At 40.3% G+C, this 19,733-nt stretch overlaps 1 protein-coding gene across 4 annotated transcripts in view; it reads right to left on the reverse strand.

The window, feature by feature from the left end:
- The window catches only part of Fbxo42 (F-box protein 42), a 99,493-nt gene that overhangs the window by 77,352 nt on the left and 2,408 nt on the right, over positions 1-19,733 (reverse strand). For 2 of the 4 annotated variants that reach the window (XM_027951914.2, XM_027951915.2), the window contains exon 1: positions 13,955-14,145. The exons of 1 other annotated variant lie outside the window; for it this stretch is intronic. The gene's annotated coding sequence lies outside the window, so the exon portion shown is untranslated. Of the gene's footprint in view, positions 1-13,395; positions 13,821-13,954; positions 14,146-19,733 lie in introns of those variants that run through there. One more of the 4 variants, XM_027951916.2, reaches the window with a different exon arrangement.

The raw sequence follows: 19,733 nt of genomic DNA on the forward strand, positions 1-19,733 counted from the left end.
TTTTGTTTTGTTTTTAGTTTTAGGTGAACACAATATCTTTATTTTATATTTATGTGGTGCTGAGGATTGAACCAGTGCTTCATTCATGCTAGATGAGCACTCTACCACTGAGCCACAACTCCAACCCAAGATTTCTAACTTTTGCTCTTCCAGCATTCCTTTGCTTTTGCACTCAGAACCTGTTAATTAGCTGCCTTCACAAGTAAATCACAGAATCCTGACTTACATCTAAATGTTCCCATTTGCTGAATTGAACTGTCGATAATTATTTAATATAGTTTCTGGCAAATGACAAATCAAAAAAAGGATGGTAAAAACACAGTATGATAACAGCACATTAATATTAAGGAGACAAGTCCCAATGAACCCCCAAAGATTTTTCTGAAGTCTAGTTTCAATCACATTATTAAACAAACTCAAGTAATTTTCTTGAATGATAGAAACATAAATTACTGAAGAGGAACTCTTATTATCCTCAGTTATGGTACTGAATGTCTGCGCCCCTTGGAATTCATGTTGAATTCCTAACCCTCAAGGTGATGGTATTAGAAGACTGAAGCCTTTAGGAGGTAATTAGGGTCAGAGGTCATCAGGGTGGAGTCCTCAAGAAGGGATTAGTGCCCTTGTAAGATTGTGTGAATGCACATAAAGACAGCAGGATAAGAAACCTCAAAATTAAATCCACCACGCTAGCATCTTGATCTTGGACTTGCCAGCTTCCAGAAAAGTGAGATATAAATTCTTGTTGTTTAAGCTATGCAGATTATGGATTTTGTTGTGTAAGTCTGAACTGACTAAAAATACTTCTTCCAAAGCACCTCATAAAGAAAATGTGGAAGTACATAGGAAGTAAGCTCAGTGGATTTACAGCATAATACATCAACTGCATATGAAAGGATTTAAAGAAAATACAGAGTGTCAGTTACTGGTTATATTTCATTATCTTTACTATTTAGTCACTCCTGATATAGCATATTTTTACTTTGAAAAAGCCCAATGAAGGGCTGGGATTGTGGCTCAGAGGGAGAGTGCTCGCCTCGCATGAGTGAGGCACTGGGTTTAGCACCACATAAAAATAAAATAAAGACATTGTGTCTACCTATAACTTAAAAATAAATATTTTCTTAGGAAAAAAAAAAGGCCCAATGATTTAGGAATCCCCCACTGCTTTGTTTTGTCATTTTCTGGTACCAGGGATTAAACACAGAGGGCCCTAAACACTGAGACATATCTCTAACTCTTTTTATTTTTTTGAGACAGGGCCTCACTAAGTTGATGGCTTTGAACTTGCAATCCTTTTGCCTTAGCCTCCAGAATAGCTGGGATTACAGGCAAGCACCATCACATCCAACTATAGGTTAAAATTTAAATCTTTCTCCAACACAGCTATCACTACTATTAATACTCTTATTATTGAATCCAAGATGATCAAATATTATCTATTTCTCTCCAAAGAGTATATTTATGGAATAGATGAAAAGATTTAATGGACAAAACCTTACTATAATATTACTTGGACAGTAAACAAATTAAGTTATCCTCCTGCACAATAAATCTTACTTGGTTTAATTCTTCAACAATATGAATGCTTTTAATAAAATGAATAAAATTATTAGGCAACAGTTACTATAGCATACCAAGGTCTTCACAATGAGAAGATCAATGGCTTTTTCCAAAAGATTTCCATTCAGCCACTTGAGCTACTTTACTGAAATATCCCCCAATCTTTTCCTGTCTCTGGTCTTGGCTCTTGCTGGTAACCCCTCTTTGAAATACTCTTTTCCATTTGCTAGTATGGTGAAATCCTACGCCTTACTTGAGAGTCACCTTTTCTGGGAAGCTCTTCTGTTTCCTCCAGCCAATTAAGTTCTTCTTCTGGCCTTCTATTTGCTTTATATAATATCTTCATTAGAGTTGTACAAATACTTGTCAAGTGATGTGGCCTACAAGACCGAAGCCAACATTAGATAAATAATACAGATAGCTTCTACTTTTCACCACTTCGCAAGTTATAATTCTGCTCCTTAATCACTTGCCTAATTAAAACCAACATTTCACTACTCATTGCTATGGTTTCCAATGAAGTGGAGACAAAGAAAACAGCACAGAGACAGAGGCCACAGCACAAACACAATCAAGACGCAACACGCAAAGCCAGCTGTCCTATTATGTGTGTTGTATTACAAAGCACTTCAGATAGGTAGTGCTGTGGCTTGACCCAAACTCAAGAGTCAGCATGTAAAAAGATGGAATCAGAAAAGCTAATTTCCATTGTTGATCCTTAAATTTGCTACGATCTCAGGGACATTGATTTTGTGTACTATATCAACTATGTGATAAAAATAATAATCTGCCAGAAATTTCAAAAGGCAATATTGTGTCATTTCTATAAAAATAAGCAAAGATTATGTAGAATACAAATGTTTTCAAAGAAAATATTTAATATTAAACACAGAAAGATATGTGGAAAGCAAATTCTTACTTCAATTTAAGGTGATTCTGGGGCTGAGGATGTAGCTCAGTGGAGGTGCACTTGCCTAGCATGCATGAGTTCCTGAGTTCAATCCCCAGCAATGCACCCCCCACCAAAAAAAAAAAAAAAAAAACTCTAGTTAAGACTAATATGCCCTGGGAACATCTCCTTGATTCTTGGAGCTCTAAACAGTTGATTTACAGATATTCTTTAATAAAACCCATGACTCTCAGGCACTGTGGCACACGCCTATAATCCCAGTGAGTAGGGATGCTAAGGCAGGAGGATCACAAGTTCCAGGCCAGTCACAGCAAGTTAGCAAGGCCCTAAGTAACTTAGTGAGACCCTGTCTCGAAATATAAAATAAAAATGGCTGGGGATGAAGCTCAGTGCTAAAGTGCCCCTGGGATCAATCCAAGTACCAACAACAACAACAAAAAAAATCCCCCAAAATATGACTGCCTATAATCCCAGAGACTTGGGAGGCTGAAGCAGGAGAATCACAAGTTAGAGGCCAGCCTCAGCAACTCAGCATGATCCTGTCTTTAAAATAAAACAAAAAGTACTAGGGATGCAGCTGAGTGGTAAAGCAACCCTAGATTCAATCCCCAGAACCAAAAGCAAGCAAGCAAGCAAACACCAGTTAAATGGAGTTTTAGAAAGTAAACAATGATCTGTGATATTATCAGTAAGAAAAACATGTTTATAAAAATAAAACTAGCTGGGCACGGTGATGCATGCCTGTAACCCCAGCAGCTCAGGAGGCTGAGACAGGAGGATCATGAGTTCAAAACAGCCTCAGCAAAAACTGAGGTGCGTTAAGCAACTCAGTGAGACCCTGTCTCTAAATAAAATACAAAATAGGGCTGGGAATGTGGCTTAGCAGTCCAGAGTCCTGAGTTCAATCCTTGGAACCAAATAAAATAAATAAAACTATTTAGCCCAGTGTGATGGTGCATACCTATAATCCCAGAGTCTTGGGAATTTGAGACAGGAGGATTGCAAGTTCAAGGCCAACCTTGGTAACCACAGGGGGAAAAAAATACATTTTAAACTGTTAACTATGAGATTATATAAAGAATTTCAAATTAAATATGTTAGATATTACGGTGAAGTTAAATAAACCAAACTTCACACGTGGGAAAAAATGAAATGATTTGCTAAACTGCTTAGGGCCTTGCTAAATTTGCTGAGACTGGCCTCAAACTTGCAATCCTCCTGCCTTAGCCTCCAGACTCCCTGGGATTACAGAATTACACCACCATGCCCAGCAAACTTAATTTTTTAAAAATATTCTTTTAGTTAACAATGGACATTTATTTATTTATATGTGGTGCTGAGAATCGAACCCAGGGCCTCATATGTGCTAGGCAAGTGCTCTACCACTGAGCACAACCCCAGCCCAGCAAACTTAATTTTTAAAGAACTAATTTCTGCGGTGGCGCACACCTGTAATCCCAGTGACTCAGGAAGCTGGATAAGAGGATTGTGAGTTCAAAGCCAGCCCCAGCAACTGTGAGACTCAGTGAGACTCTGTCTCTAAATAAAATATTAAATAGGAGGCTCAGTGGTTGAGTGTCCCTGAGCTCAATCCCACTGGTACAAAAAAAAGAACTAATTTCTGAAAATTCCCAACTTCACCTGGTATCACCACTGTAATTCCTCAAATTCAAGTTAATTCTTGATGATTAAACATTCCCCTTGGTCTCTACTATATCCCTGACCCCTCATTTTGTTGTTTTTTTCTCCTTTCATACCCAAAATATGGTGATATAGATTCCATTTTTTGTCTTTTCTTGCCTTGCTGCATTTTCTCCTCAGGCAATTGCAGTTTCAAATATAACCTCTAAGAAAATGACTCACTAGATTGTGAGATCTTTGAGTTTAGAAATTGATGTGTTCATCTGGCAAACAGTATTGAATCAATTAAACATTTGTTCAAAAGACTGGATGGATGGATAGTTCCCAAACTTAACTCTAGGCCTGATTCTACTGAACTCTAGCTCTTCCCTTTTGTATTTTCAGTTACCTCTAGACACCTGATACCACATTCATATTGGACATTTTCCCAGTCACATGCTTATGTATCTTCCTGTTTTTCTGACATAAAACCTAAGGTGTCATCTTTTGCTTTCCCTCTTTTCTTTCCTCCCACAACTGATCAGTTGTTAAATTTTTCTCACAGTCACCCTTCCTTCCAATTCCTCCCACTGCTGCTCTGTATCAGGCCCACATGTCTCTTCACTACTGCAACACAGATGATTACGTTGTTTCCCACCTCCTCACTCCTACCCTCTCCATCTATCCTTAAATTGCTGCAGGATTAATTTCATGATGCAAAGCTATTTGGTTGTTTTTGTTTTTGTGATGCTGGGCATTGAGCCCAGGGCCCTGCTCATATGAGCTAAGTGCTCCACTACTGAGCCACAACCCCCCAGTCTCAAAATGAAAACACAGACCCTGGGGTTGGGGTTGTGGCTCAGTGGTAAAGTGCTCGCCTAGCACATGGGAGGCCCTGGGTTCGATTCTCAGCACCACATAAAAATAAATAAAAATAAAATAAAAAATATTGTGTCCAACTACAACTAAAAAAAAATAAGTATTAGAATAGAAAGGAAATTATCAAAAAAGAATGATTCTTTCTGGGGCTGGGGATGTGGCTCAAGCAGTAGCGCGCTTGCCTGGCATGCGTGCGGCCCGGGTTCGATCCTCAGCACCACATAAAAAACAAAGATGTTGTGTCCACCGAGAACTAAAAAATAAATATTAAAGAAAATTCTCTCTCTCTCTCTCTAAAAAAAAAAAAAAAGAAAGAATGATTCTTTCTGGGAGAAAGGTAAATGGCTGTAATCAGAATTTTTTTTGTTTTGTTTTTAGTTGTTTGGTACCCTGGGCATCAGCAATGTTCTCTTTCTTTTTTTTTTTTTTAATAACTTTATTTTTATTTTTTTATGTGGGCTGAGGATCGAACCCAGTGCCTCATGCGTGCTAGGCAAGTGCTTTACCACTGAGCCACCACCCCAGCCCCAATGTTCTCTTTCTTGACCTGGATGGTGGTTACCAGGTATTTGCTTATTATTCTTTAAACTTCATATTTTATGCACTCATCTGTATTTCTTACAAGACAAAGAAATCTAGCTAACTTGACTTTTAATAATATTAAATGTGTAAACACTTCTGCAATTGAACTTTCCTTCTGAACACATACTCACATATTTCTACTAAGTGTGCACAGCAAAACTAACCTGTCAGAGGTAGAAGAAAATCATCAGGAACTGAGATAAAAAGGATGAATTTCAGTGGATCTTTTACAAGTCCAGTACTTCTCAAATGTTAATGTGAATCTAGTTCATACTATAAATTTGGCTACAGTAAGCCTGGGATACAACTTCACATTTTGGATTCTAACTTTTTTTTTTTTAATATTTATTTATTTTTCTTATCGGCGGACACAACATCTTTGTTTGTATGTGGTGCTGAGGATCGAACCTGGGCCACACGCGTGCCTGGCGAGCATGCTACCACTTGAGCCACATCCCCAGCCCTAACTTTTTTTTTTTTAACATTTTATTTTTTAGTTGTGGTTGGACATAATACCTTTTATTTATTTATTTTTATGTGGTGCTGAGGATCGAACCCAGGGCCCTGCACGTACTAGGCAAGCACTCTACCTCTGAGCCACAACCCCAGCCCTAGATTCTAACTTTGATGATACCAATGCCTGTGGACTTTGAGTAGCAAGGTCTTTTTTGTTTTGTTTTGTTTTGTTTTGAGTTATAGTTGGGCACAATACCTTTATTTTGTTTATTTTTATGTGGTGCTGTGGATCAAACCCAGTGCCTCACACGTGCTAGGCAAGCACTCTACCGATGAGCCACAACCCAGCCTGAGTAGCAAGGTCTTAAGTAACCATTAAAATACTGCTGGTGGCCAGGTGTGAATGTACATGTGTAATCCCAGCTACCTGGGATGCTGAGGCTGGAGGATTGCCAAATTTAAACTAGGCAGGGCAAATTAGCAAGACCCTATCTCAAAATAAGAGGGTTCTCAGTGGTAGAACACTGAGTCTGATTACTTCCTAGTAAACACGAAGTCCTGGGTTCAATCAATCCCCAGTACTGGAGGAAAAAGAAAGAATTACAACATATTCTACTACATACTATCTTGCATACACACTTTCAATTTCTCCTATTAGCTTTCTTCAAAATGTCCTTTCGTTTACTATTATCCCCTTGCTAAGCCAGTCATTGTCATCTACACTTACACTACAGTAGTAGACACCTGAGTAACCTCCTTGACTCTGGGCTTTTATCAGTAGCTGTTCCACAGAGTGCTTGTTGTCTCTAGGAATTCACTCAATGTGGTCTAGAAGCATGGGGGAAGAATTCAAAACTACAGTCCTACAATGATCCTATTAAATCTCTCAGTTTGTATATAAAGACAGCTTCCCACTGGCACACACCAGTATTTTGCAAAAGAAAAAAAAATTTAACATGAGTCTGTGAGGGGGTAGAAAATTTCATTTCTGGGGTTGGGGATACAGCTTAGTTAGTAGAGTGCTTGCCTCACATGCACAAGACCCTGGGTTCGATCCCCAGCACTACAAAAAAAAAAAAAAAAAAAAAAAATTCATTTCCATGTCTTTTTCCCAGTATTAGTTACAGCAAAGCAATGCTCTCCTTCTCCTGACTGAAACCCTCATCTTCTAGAAGAGGAGAGTACCTGCTACATCACCAGAGTTGAGATTTTTTTTTTTTTAAATAATGTTTAGTTGTCAATGGACCTTTATTTTATTTATTTATATGCGGTGCTAGGAATCAAACCCAGTGCCTCACACATGCTAGGCAAGTGGTCTACCACTGAGCCACAACCCAGCTCCTAGAATTGACAATTTTTTATGTATGACTTTTCTCCTTAACCAAATTATAAATTCATGAAAGGTAGATGATGTCTTGACTGCTCCTTAATTCCCAGGAAATCTAAAAGATAGAGGCATTTGCACATAAAGCAAATCTTTGGATCAGAATCTCGCCTGGTCATAAAAATCCCCTAGCAGGGCTGGGGATGTGGCTCAAATGATAGCGCGCCCACCTGGCATGCACAGGGCGCTGGGTTCGATCCTCAGCACAACATAAAAATAAAATAAATGTTGTGTCCACTGAAACCTAAAAAATAAATATTAAAAAATTCTCTCTCACTCTTAAAAAAAAAAAAAAATCCCCTAGCAGGTAGATTTCCTGGAGATTGTTTATAAATTTAGGGATGGATTCAGGAACCTTAATTTTACCAACATGCCAGGTGCCGAGTGCATGCCTGTAATCCCAGCAACTCAGGACACTGAGGCAGAAGGATCACAAGTTCAAAGCCAGCCTCAGCAACAGCAAGGTGCTAAGCAACTCAGTGAGGCCCTGTCTCTAAATAAAATACAATATAGGGCCTGAGATGTTGGCTCAGTGGTTGAGGAACCCTGAGTTCAATCCCCAGTACCCCCTCAAAAAAAAGTTGTTTTTTTTTTTACCAACAAGCACTGCAGATGCAAGTTCTGAAAACCCCTAATCACACTTCTAAAACTTACATTATCCCATAATCTGTTCTTAAAAGATCAGCAATAAAGCATTATTTACCAACATGAATCAAAAGGAGATCAGTTGAACAAATCCTACTATATCAATAAAGCTGTGAAAATGAATAAGGATTTCCTGCCTGAACGTGGTTGATCTCCATAAGTGAAAACAGCAAGATGCTGAAGAAGCTGTGTAGTAGGGTAAACTTCTGTGCAAGAAAAAAGAAAAAGGAAGGTATGTAGAATTCTGCAAAAATAAACATTAAAAAGATAAACCCAAAACAACTAAATGAGGATGATGGTCCAAGCACCAGCTATGTAACAACCCTTCATAATTCCTCCTCAGAGTCCAGCTCTGAAAGCTGCAGTAGTGTCTGAGGTGGTAACCTCTCCTCTATATCCTTAGAAGTTCTAGTAATACTCTCTCTTCCCTTTTGTTCCCCCATCCCTTGAGGTATTAACTGTTTCATCCTACAGTTACTAGTCTCTAAATTATCTCCACCTACTCTTTTTTTGCCTTCCAGTCTGGCATCACACATATAACTAATTCCCTGTATTAAATCATTTCTGTTTGAAATATCTAGCATGGTTCCCAGTTTAGGGCTGGATTCTGATGGAAAGAATATTCTAAGCATAAAAAGAACTACAAAAAATCTTAAATGTACCTCAGGAATTTTGTTAATACCAATACAGAAAATATACTTAAAATCCTATATATAAATAGGATAAAGCAAACAAATGTTAACACTATTAAAACCAAGTTCTTCAACTGAAGAGGCATGTCCATGTCAAAAGGATACAACACCATCTTTTTTTTTTTTTTTGTACCAGGGGATTGAACTCAAGGGCATTCAACCACTGAGTCACATCCCCAGCCCTTTTTGTATTTTATTTATTTATTTATTTATTTATTTATTTTGAGAGAGAGAGAGAGAGAATTTTAATATTTATTTTTTAGTTTTCGGCGGACACAACATCTTTGTTTGTATGCTGAGGATCGAACCCGGGCCGCACGCACGGCAGGCGAGCGCGCTACCGCTTGAGCCACATCCCCAGCCCCTGCATTTTATTTATTTAGAGACAGGGTCTCACTGAGTTGCTTAGTGCCCCGTGGCTGCTGAAGGTGGCTTTGAACTTGCAATCCTTCTGCCTCAGCCTCCCGAGCCACTGGGATTGCAGGTGTGCACCACCACATCTAGCCAACATCATCTTAAATAGGCTTATATTGGCCAAATTTCTGCATCAAAAAGACTAATGGCAAGGCTGGGGTTGTAGTTCAGTGGCAGAGCGCTTGCCTAGCATGTGTGAGGCACTGGTTTCAATCCTTAGCACCACATAAAAAAACTAAACAAATAAAGGCATGCTGTCCATCTACAGCTATAAACTGGGGGGAAAAAAGACTAATGGCTATAAGTAAGTGTAAAATAATGAATAAATCAAAATCCATGTGCCTACAGTAATACAGAAAATAGCAAAGAAATTTATTTACCACCACTGAGGTGACTATTGCACCAATTCTTTACTAAGAAACTTTAGAATGAAAAGCAAAGAATTAAGTATTTTGTCTTAGAGAATAAACAAATTTGGAAGAACATTCTGTACTAATGAATTCCTTAAAACAAATGAAATAAAATTATCCTAAATAGTCTAAGGAAATAATACCAGCTAAAACTAAAAGTGATTTGCCTTTATAGAAAGTAAATGAACTACCTCAAATCTACATATTACTAAAAATGAAAATAAGTTGCTGTCAGGGGCAGAGGATGTACTTCAGCGGTAGAATGAGAACTGGGGGCTCAGCACATGTCACATCCTGAGCTCAATCACCAGCAACAGAGAGAGAAAAGAAGTTAGTTTAAGTTAATCTACAATTCAGAACAGGAAAATAGTTTTACAAAAATAGTAGTTACAAGTAACTACTGCTTTGTGTAATACCTATATATTTACAATATTTCTATATTGTTTATGTATATTTGTATATGCTTATAAATTTACATATATTTGCATATGTATGATTACACAAGTATGTGTGTGTCTATCAAAGGACAAGATACTAAGCTCAATGTAGTGGCATACACCTGTAATCCCAGTGACTTGGGAGGCTAAGGCAAGAGGATTGTAGATTCAAGGCCAGTCTCAGAAACTTAGCGAGGTCCTATCTCAAAATAAAAAATTGGGGCTTGGGATGTGGCTCAAGCGGTAGCGCGCTCGCCTGCCATGCGTGCGGCCCGGGTTCGATCCTCAGCACCACATACAAACAAAGATGTGTCCGCCGAAAACTAAAAAAAATAAATATTAAAATTCTCTAAAAAAATTTTTTTAAAAATTAAAAATGGGCTGGGGATGTGGCTCAGTTCTATTCCTGGTACCAAAATATATATATATATTTGCACATTTGAAGCAAAACAGAATAATACTGGAAAAAATTTCAACAGAAAACTTTGCAATATATAAATTTAATACAAGAACAATCAGAATTCAAAGCAAATTTGCTTTCTAATACATGCATGAATAAGGAAATGCAAAATTAAAGGTACAGGAATGCCACTAAATCATAATCTTACAAAACTTTTAGAAGAATGTCACGGGAAACATTTTTAAAAATAAACTGCATTATGAGCTTAACATAGGGCAATTTTAAAATGACTTGTATATAAGTCATACTCTCTTACATGTAACTGTCACAATACAGATAAATTAACACACTACTTTTCTGTCAACCACAACCTTAAAACACTCCTTTTCAGTGAAGATACAGATGGCATGTACTCAAATAACAGTGCCACATAAAGATTCTACTCTATTCAAAAACACATAAAATTCTAGCAATATAGACAACAACATGCTAAATTAATTATAAAACAACTACAGCACTAAGATACATAACTTTTGTAGAAATACAGAAATTCAATTTCAGAGATACTAAGCAATCTCAATTCACATAAGCAGATTCTATAAAGTAGTTTATTGTTAATTCTGGCTTAAGCTGCCAATTTCACCCAAAAACCAACAGGACTTTATTAATTATTCAGAAAAATGAAACAGTACTAATAACCACCATAGCTGACATTCTAAAGGATGACAACTCAACATTAATTAAATATGATCAAATTAAAATATACAATGCCTCTCGTGCTAGCGGGCAAAACAAAAACAACGAAAAAAGCCTCACTCTATAAAGTTATCACCACTTAGTAATCTGGGATATTTTAATTGCAGCTGCAATGTTTGTGTTTGCTGCCTGTGCTTCTGACTCACTCAGAAAGGTTCTCCCAAGACTGCTGAATTTTTGAGAATGCAGAAACCATAACTAGGGCATACTGTGTGGGAAGTGTCATGACAATGAATGAATAAAACAGGAAAAGAACTGATGACAGAATTTTTAAAAAGTTTTTATAAAAAGCAAGTCACACACAAAAGGCAGACTTTTTTTTGCAGAACAATAAGATAGACTGGGGGAAATGCTGCCAACTTCAAGAAGCCTTCCTTGACTCCCCTGTTGGATTCAATGCATTTCATTTTTTAAGCTATGGATGGACCTTTATTTATTTATATGCAGTGCTGAGAATCAAACCCAGTGCCTTACACATGCTAGGCAAGCACTCTACCACTGAGCGACAACCCAGCCCCTCAATGTACTTCTTATATATACTACAATAAGCTTAAGTGGTTTCCTTGTCCAGTTTCCCAATCAGACTTCAGGCAACTTCATACCAAAAGCTGCCTGTTCTTAATTAGCATCATTAGTACCTCCCTCCCAAAATACCTAGTACAGACAGCACCCTTAAATAAGGATTTCATAGAATAGAAATAATCTTACATTTACCTTTCATTTGACATCTACAAAGCACCTTCACAAACATTACCTCTTATGACCCACATAACAATCTTCTGAAGTGGGAATGTCATTATTTATAACTAAATGGCTCTAGTTTCTTATAAGAATTGTTGACAGCTCTGAAATCACAAAGATAAGCACATATTTGTTTTTCTTTGAGACAGCCTCTCCTGGGGACCTCAATATTTTCATAAAACTCAGGCTTTGCTAGCATTTTCTTTGCTTGCACTTCATAATAGTTACCAATCACACAGCTCTGAATCTTACTGAAGGTTTTAACTACATAAAGAGACATTAAAGGCCCTTCTAGAATTTGAGGCATCCTAAGCTATTTTTCCTGATCCTGTTCTTTTTGTAACTGAGAATGGTAAGGAATTACAAAAGTAGAAGTGATGGGGAGAGAATGATGTCATGGATGTCATGAAGTTGCATCAATATCTAATGATGATTTAGCACAACAATGCAACATATTATGCCAAAAAGCACACTCTCAAACCACCAGGATGTTTTACTGCATTAATTTCAAGACTATTAGCAAATTAATACATAGAGTGGCTTTCCAATTTTCTACTGTTAGTGCAAGTTTACTTCTTTAGCAAAGACACTAAAAAAAATCTACAAATTCTATGGAAAGCACCTGGATTTAAAAATAGAAAAGGAAAAAATGCTTAAAGAACTAGCCAATATTAAACTAAACAGCTACCATTTTAACAATTAAAAGCTTTTTAAAGGGCAAAACAAACCCGTGGGTCCATGTAGATTGAATAATAAGCTTATATTGGGGTGGTCAAAAGCAAACAGTTTCAGGGTACAAAATGACTATGTACAACAGAAAAGACACCCAACCAGATTATACACATGAATAAACTCAAAGTTAGCAATTTGACACACAACATCACTATTCAATGTAAGAGGCACAGAATGAATTCTAAATGAGAGTATTTCTTCTCAAATTTTCCATGTCTCTTTAAATCCATGATGTCATCTTTCTTCAGCACAAATAAAACCAAAGGTATATGTTACAAAAGGTATTTGGTGAGTTCAAGCAAAAGCAATGGCCACAACCATTCCCCAAAGCACAATTACCACTGAAGCCATCATTCCTCAAGGCTTCAAGTTAGCTTCCCTACCTGAGAGAAACTAAGCCAAAGGCTCCCAAACAGCATTTGAACAACAAAAAGTTATTCTCAAAAAGGAATTAACCAGCACAGCACAATGTCGCTGCCAGCAAGTAAGAACTGGTAATGTGTCTGGATCTTCATCTAGCTCGGTGGGAAGCCCACCACAGAAAAGTCCAAAGACTTCGGCAGCGAAGAAATGAAGCTTTTATTTTCCTAATAAAAGTGGGGAGATCCAACAGACAAAGCAAATGGTTATTCTGGCTTAACAATCCAAAGGTTTCAAACGAACTCCCTGAGCGCTGAAGTTATTCTGCAGACTACCGAGATCTTACAATTGTGTTTTCTTCATTTACAAATCGTTCCCACCCTCAACCGTTCCCATTGCACAAACAATTCTCACCAAGAAAAGGCGTCCTCAGTCACAACGTGGACTGCAGTCTCAAGCAAGGAGATCCGCTGTTCCCACTTCTCCAAGGCAACATTCATATATCGAGGGGTGAGGAAAGGCTGCTGCTGTTTTATTTTGCAAGCCAATCCCAAAATCATCCCTTTGCAGCTGCAGCTTTCGAGATGCGGGCCCCTCGCCGCGGACCCAATTTTGGAGAGCACCAGCCTCCAGCTCCTCTCGCAGGGAGTTAAGGTCTGGGGGGGGGGGGGTTAAAGCCTATTTGACACCCCTAAAACCATCCTTGCCATGGCCACACACCCCTTCCTGGACCGAGTGAGGGGGACGAGAACCGCCCCGCTGAAAAGGGACGGGAAATGCTGGCTGTAAAGGGGCTCTCCTTCTCCCCGCCTCACCCAGGGGAACCGACGATGACGACAGCAAGGCCCAGATTGGCCAGGACCGACCCCGGAGCAGGATGCCGGGCCTGCATGGACCCCGCGCCCACTGCCCCCGGGGCATAAAGGGCAGGAGGCGCCGGCTGCCAGCCGCGGCTCGGGAGGAGAGGCCTCACCTGGCCCACCCGCTCCACGCTCTCGGGTTCTCTCCGCTGGCGACTGTGGGGAGGGAGCCGAGGACAGGGCCAGAGCAGAGGCGCTCTGCCCCAGGTCGCGCTGGCCGTGCTCGGGTATCCTCACAGCTGGCGGGACCCCGAGCCGCCCGGAGCCGCCATCTTCCTCCACTCAAACGCCGCCGCGGATACTGCTGCTCTGGCCGGGAGAAGACAGCACGGAGCGCGCATGCGTCGAGACTCAGCGCGGAGGACGCGCGCGCACTCACGTCAACGCGGCGGAAAGGCGCGGCGCGGCCACAGGGCGGCGCCATGTTGAGAAGGGTTTTCTCCCGGAGGTTTGAAGGCAACCTAGTGGAGCGAAGCTTCCCGAGATTTGGCCTCAGACCTATATCCGCTGCGCTGCCTGGGGCAACAGGGCGGTTTTCCCAGTGGTTTGAAACTATGACGTTTAACCAGGAAATTAATTCAGTTGTGCCCCCGAGGTCCCAGTGGGAACCTATGAGGGCTGTGGCCCATGGAAGTGCCCTTGGATGTCACCTGGGGGAGGGAAACCTTTGGAGGCAAGCAGAGCAAGCAGAGCGTCTCAAAACTGTACCAACCATGTGTGAGTCGTTACTACCTACACCTTTCGGATAAGAAAAGTAAGGTGCAGAGCCATCACCTAGCAGTAGAAGCAAGCCAGGGCCAGGAAGAGACGAGATTCAAATAGACCTATCTGATTCCCAGGCCCCTGTACTGCTGCTCACTATCACTAGGAGATGGGGTCCACCAAAGTCCCCCTCCAAGGGTGCAACTGATGCTCCTGTGACAACCTTGAGGAACTTATTCCTGCAGCATGTGGTCTGAAGATATGCCAGAGATGCGGAGCTCTGTGCCTATCACAGGAGCAACCTTGGGCTGCCTGCCTGCAACAGCCCTGGATAAGAGCAGATCTCCTGGGCTATTCTTTGAACATAGGTCTGGGTCAGAAGCCAAGTTCTGCAGGTTCTGGTGGTACACTCCCGTGGTTCCAGCTACTCAGAAGGCAAGAGAATCGCTTGAGTCCAGGAGTTCAAGACCAACCTGGGCAACATAGCGAGATCATGTACCAAAAACAAAAAACTCTGGCTTTTATTTAGGAACTATCACCACAAAAGGGAAAATTGTTCATTAAAACTGGTAAAAAGGATATTTAAATCATGTCATTTAAAGCCCCAAGTCTAAACTGGGCACGATGGCAGACGTGTATAATATAATCAACTCCTGAAGCTGAGGCAAGACGATCATAAGTTCAGGACCAGCCTCAGCAATTTAGCGAGGCACAATTAAGCTCTGATAGCTCTTGCCTAGCATGCCCGAAGCCCTGGGTTCAATTCCCAGCACCACCAAAAAAGAACAAAAGAACAAAAAAAAAGTTTTTTAAAAAGTCATAGAATTGTGAATCCTTCTCCCCGATAGCACTGGAACCACTATTTTTAAAATTCTGGTTCCAGGGCCTGTCGCAGAGCACTGCCATAGACTTTTTAAAGCTCCCCAGGGATACTGATGCCCAGTCAGGGTTGGAACAGCTAGAGCATGTTACAACATGTTCAAATGAAGGATCGATGCATCCTGTCATAGTTCAAAGATAGCAGGGATTTTTGTCTGTTTTGCTCACTGCTTTATCACCTACATCTAATAGAGACCAGCATACAGTAGGGACTCACTAAATATTTGTTGAAGGAAAAAAATGAACAGGGAATTTGACTACAAGAAGGCGTGCAGTAAACAAAAATTTAGTGAATACCTACAATGTGTCAGACAATGTGGCATGTATTTTTTTGATATATATATTTTTAGTTGTAGATGGACACAATATCTTTATTTACTGATTTTTATGTGGTGCTGAGGATTGAACCCAGTGCCTCTTACGTGCAAGACAGGTGCTCTACCAGCCCCTGTGGTATGTATTTTTAAATAAAACAAGGTCTCTTCCCTCATGAAAGCTCCTACAATATACGTAGAAAGAGACAATAAACAAGTAACTAAGCCAAAACAAAAACTACAAATTGTGTTAAGCATGAAAATGTTATTATTAAAGCAAATTACTTTTTTTTGGGGGGGGGGTACTGGGGATTAAACCCAAGGGGCACTTAGCAAATGAGCCACATGCCCCATCCTCTTTTATTTTTTATTTTGAGACAGGCTCTAATACAATTGCTCAGGGCCTAAATTGATGAAACTGGCTTTGAACTTGCAACCCTCCTGTCTCAGCCACCCAAGCTGCTGGGATTATAGGCATGTGCCACTACACCTGACTAAAGCAAATTTTTAAAAAATAATCAGTTTCTGGATGTGGTAGCAATATGCCTGTAATTCTAATGGCCAGGGGAGCTGAGCTAGGAGGATCACAAGTTCAAAGACAACCTCAGTAACTTAGCAAGGCTCTAAGCAACTTAGTGAGACCCTGCCTCAAAATAAAAGAGGGGCTGGGGATGTAGCTCAGTGATAAAACACCTCTGGGTTTAATCCCCAGTACAAAATAATAATAATAATAATCACAGCTGATGCTTACTGAATACTTTTATTAGGTGCCAATCATTGGTATGTTGTTTCTGTTATTGTGCTTATTTAATGAATGAGGAAACTGAGGCTTTTAGGGATCAAATAGTTCACTATGGTCACAGGCAGGGTTTGAAACCAGGTCTGATTTCAAAGCCTGTGCTCTTGAACGCTGCAAAACCTATCTTCTGACAAATTTAGGGAAATAAGATTGAGGCCAGGCACCAGGTACAGTGGCACATGCCTGTAATCCCATTCGGGAGGCTGAGCCAGGAGGATAGCAAGTTTGAGGCCTCAAAATAAAAAATAAAAAGGGATGGGGATGTGGCTGAGTGGGAGAGTGCCCTTGCATTTAATCCCCCGTACTGGGGGAAAAAAAAAAAGCTTGAAGTCAAGTTTGGATGATCAGGAGGAAGACTAGACCTTTCCTCCAAGGTTGTGGAGAATTGGGGCAGAAAGGACATGTGATGAAAACTGTCTCAGAATAGTCTCTGCAGTATGAAGGGTGACTGGAACAGGACTGGAGAGAGGTTGAGGCTGGGATGAAAGGCGGGACTAGAGTCTTTCCAGTAAGTTCACACAAGATGATCTCAAAAATCAATTACTGAAATTTATTTTGTACATTTTTACTTACTTAAAATAAGTAATACATAGACATAGTATGACATTCAAAAGACATAATAAAAATGAAGTTAGGGTTGGGAGCATAGTTCTTTTTTTTTTTTTTTTTAAAGAGAGAGAATTTTTTTAATATTTATTTTTTAGTTTTCGGCAGACACAACATCTTTATTTTTTATTTTATGTGGTGCTGAGGATCGAACTCAGCGCCCTGTGCATGCCAGGCCCAGGCGAGCGCATTACCACTTAAGCCATGTCCCCAGCCCCATAGTTCAGTTTTAAAGCACTTACCTCGCATGTGCAAGGCCCTCCGTTCCAACCCCAGCACCACACACAATAATAATAATAATTGGGGCTGGGGATTTAGCTCAGTTGCTAAAGTGCTCACCTTACAGGCACAAGGCCATGGGTTTGATCCCCAGCACCACAAAAAATAATAATGATAATAATTAGCTGGTTAAGTTTATCCTACTGTGTCACGTCCCACATGGGCGATGGATTCAGGGTCATTCCCCATGAATTGGGCTGGCAATGAAGAGACCACACAAACACAAAATACCTTTTTTGAGGGTCAAGGATGGTTCAGCTCCCATGCTGGAGAACTAGAGGAGCAAGGGAAGCAAGAGAGCAAGTGTACCCCGAACCCTGTTTTTATTAGGGGGAAGACATTCCACCCAAATAAGGCAAGGGATTGTGTTACAACAAATGGGGTGGGGGGGGGACAAGGGATGTAGCCCAGTCCCATTGGATGACGCCCAATCCCAGAGCTGCACTTCCTTGCAAAGCAAGGTAAGGCCCACTTGATCCAGTTCCATACCCCTGTTACTCAAGGCTAAGGGTGGGGTGCTCACCTCCTATTCAGGGTGGCCCCCAGGCTACTGATCCCCAAGTTACCTAGTCACCCCTTCCCTCTACCAAGACTGCTCTGTTACAACTTTTTTTTTTATCCTTCCAGATTCACGGACACACACACACACACACACAAACACACACAAACAAATAAAGCAAACCTACAAATAGCAGCATGCTAAACACACTACTCTTCCTTGCTTTAAAGAAAAAAAAAAAAACACAAGTAGTTCTTAGAACTCAGTCAATATCAGTACATTTAGGACCATCTAAACTTTATTAACAGTTGTATTCTATTCCTTTGTATGACTATACCATAATTCTACATTTCATTTTTTCTAGTCAAAAGGCATGTACATTTTAGATATGAGCAAACTGCCACTTCTCTGTGTGTGTTGCTGCTGAGGGATCGTATCCAGGACATCCTGCGTGCTAGGCCAAGGGCTCTACCACTAAACCACACCCACTCCCACTGTGCCCTGCTTTACCACTAATTTCTTTCTTTTTTTAAAAAAAATATTTATATTTTTTAGTTTTAGTTGAACACAATACATTTATTCCAAACATTTAGTTTTATGTGGTGCCGATGATACAACCTAGGGCCCTGTGCATGCTAGGCGAGCGCTCTACCGCTGAGCCACAACCCCAGCCCCTACCACTAATTTCTTAACTGTCTACATAGCCTCAAATTGGCTATCATAACAGTTCTCTCACTATGACTTTTGTGTTTGTATCCCCATCACGTATCAGTGGGGTTTTTTTCAATATTTTTTTTAGTTGTAGATGGACATAATACTATTTATTTATTTATTTATTATGTGGTGCTAAGGATCGGACCCAGTGCCTCACACATGCTAGGGAAGCGCTCTACCACTAAGCTATAACCCCAGCCCCCACATATCAGTGTTTTATGTGGTGTATCCAAGGTGCCTGCTGGGTGCATGTTTCCAACATACAAGCCAAACATGAATCATGTCTTGGACATACTACACAAGAAACAGGAGTCGATGGCTTAGGGTCTCTGCCTATATATGTGTATGTCACTCTCTTAACTTTCTGAGAGGACGAAACTGCCTCTACATTCCAATTTTATTTGTTTATTGATTCTCATGCCCTCACTTAACAAATAACCAAACAGATCAAGAGGGTAAACAACTTGCCCAAGGGCTGGGGATGTGGCTCAAGCGATGGCGCGTTCGCCTGGCATGCGCAGGGCACTGGGTTCAATCCTCAGCACCACATAAAAATAAAGATGTTGTGTTCACCGAAAACTGAAAAATAAATATTAAAAAAAAAAAGAACTTGCCCAAGGTTGCCAGGGTCTCTATGTTTATCTAGGGATGGCTTTCTGATTTCCCATTTGGTGGAACAAAATCTATTTCCTTTGTAGCAAACTCATATGATTTCCAAAGGTTAGATCTTTTGGTCTCTGAAAATTCTGCCCCAGAAATGTCCTGCTAATGCCTTCCATAAGGCACACTGCCATGGAGCACAACAGTAAGGAACTATCTCCCTCTGGTGGTATTACGCTGTAACTACAAAGCCTAAAAGTACTGGGAGTTGGTTGCATTTGGGAAAAACAAACCACACCTCCAGAATAAGACTTAGTTTATGTTTGATGGTTTCATCCACCTTGCTGTCACCAAGACTTAGGATAATTCAGTTCAAAGAATGGGTTCTAGAAGCCCCGGGTACGGTGGCGCACACCTGTTAATCCCAGCACCTTGGAAGGCTGAGACAGGAGGATCGTGAGTTCCATGTCAACCTCAGCAATATCGAGGTGCTAAGCAAC

The sequence above is a fragment of the Marmota flaviventris genome, chromosome 10 (genome assembly GCF_047511675.1).
Source record: "Marmota flaviventris isolate mMarFla1 chromosome 10, mMarFla1.hap1, whole genome shotgun sequence".
Lineage (NCBI taxonomy): Eukaryota > Metazoa > Chordata > Mammalia > Rodentia > Sciuridae > Marmota > Marmota flaviventris.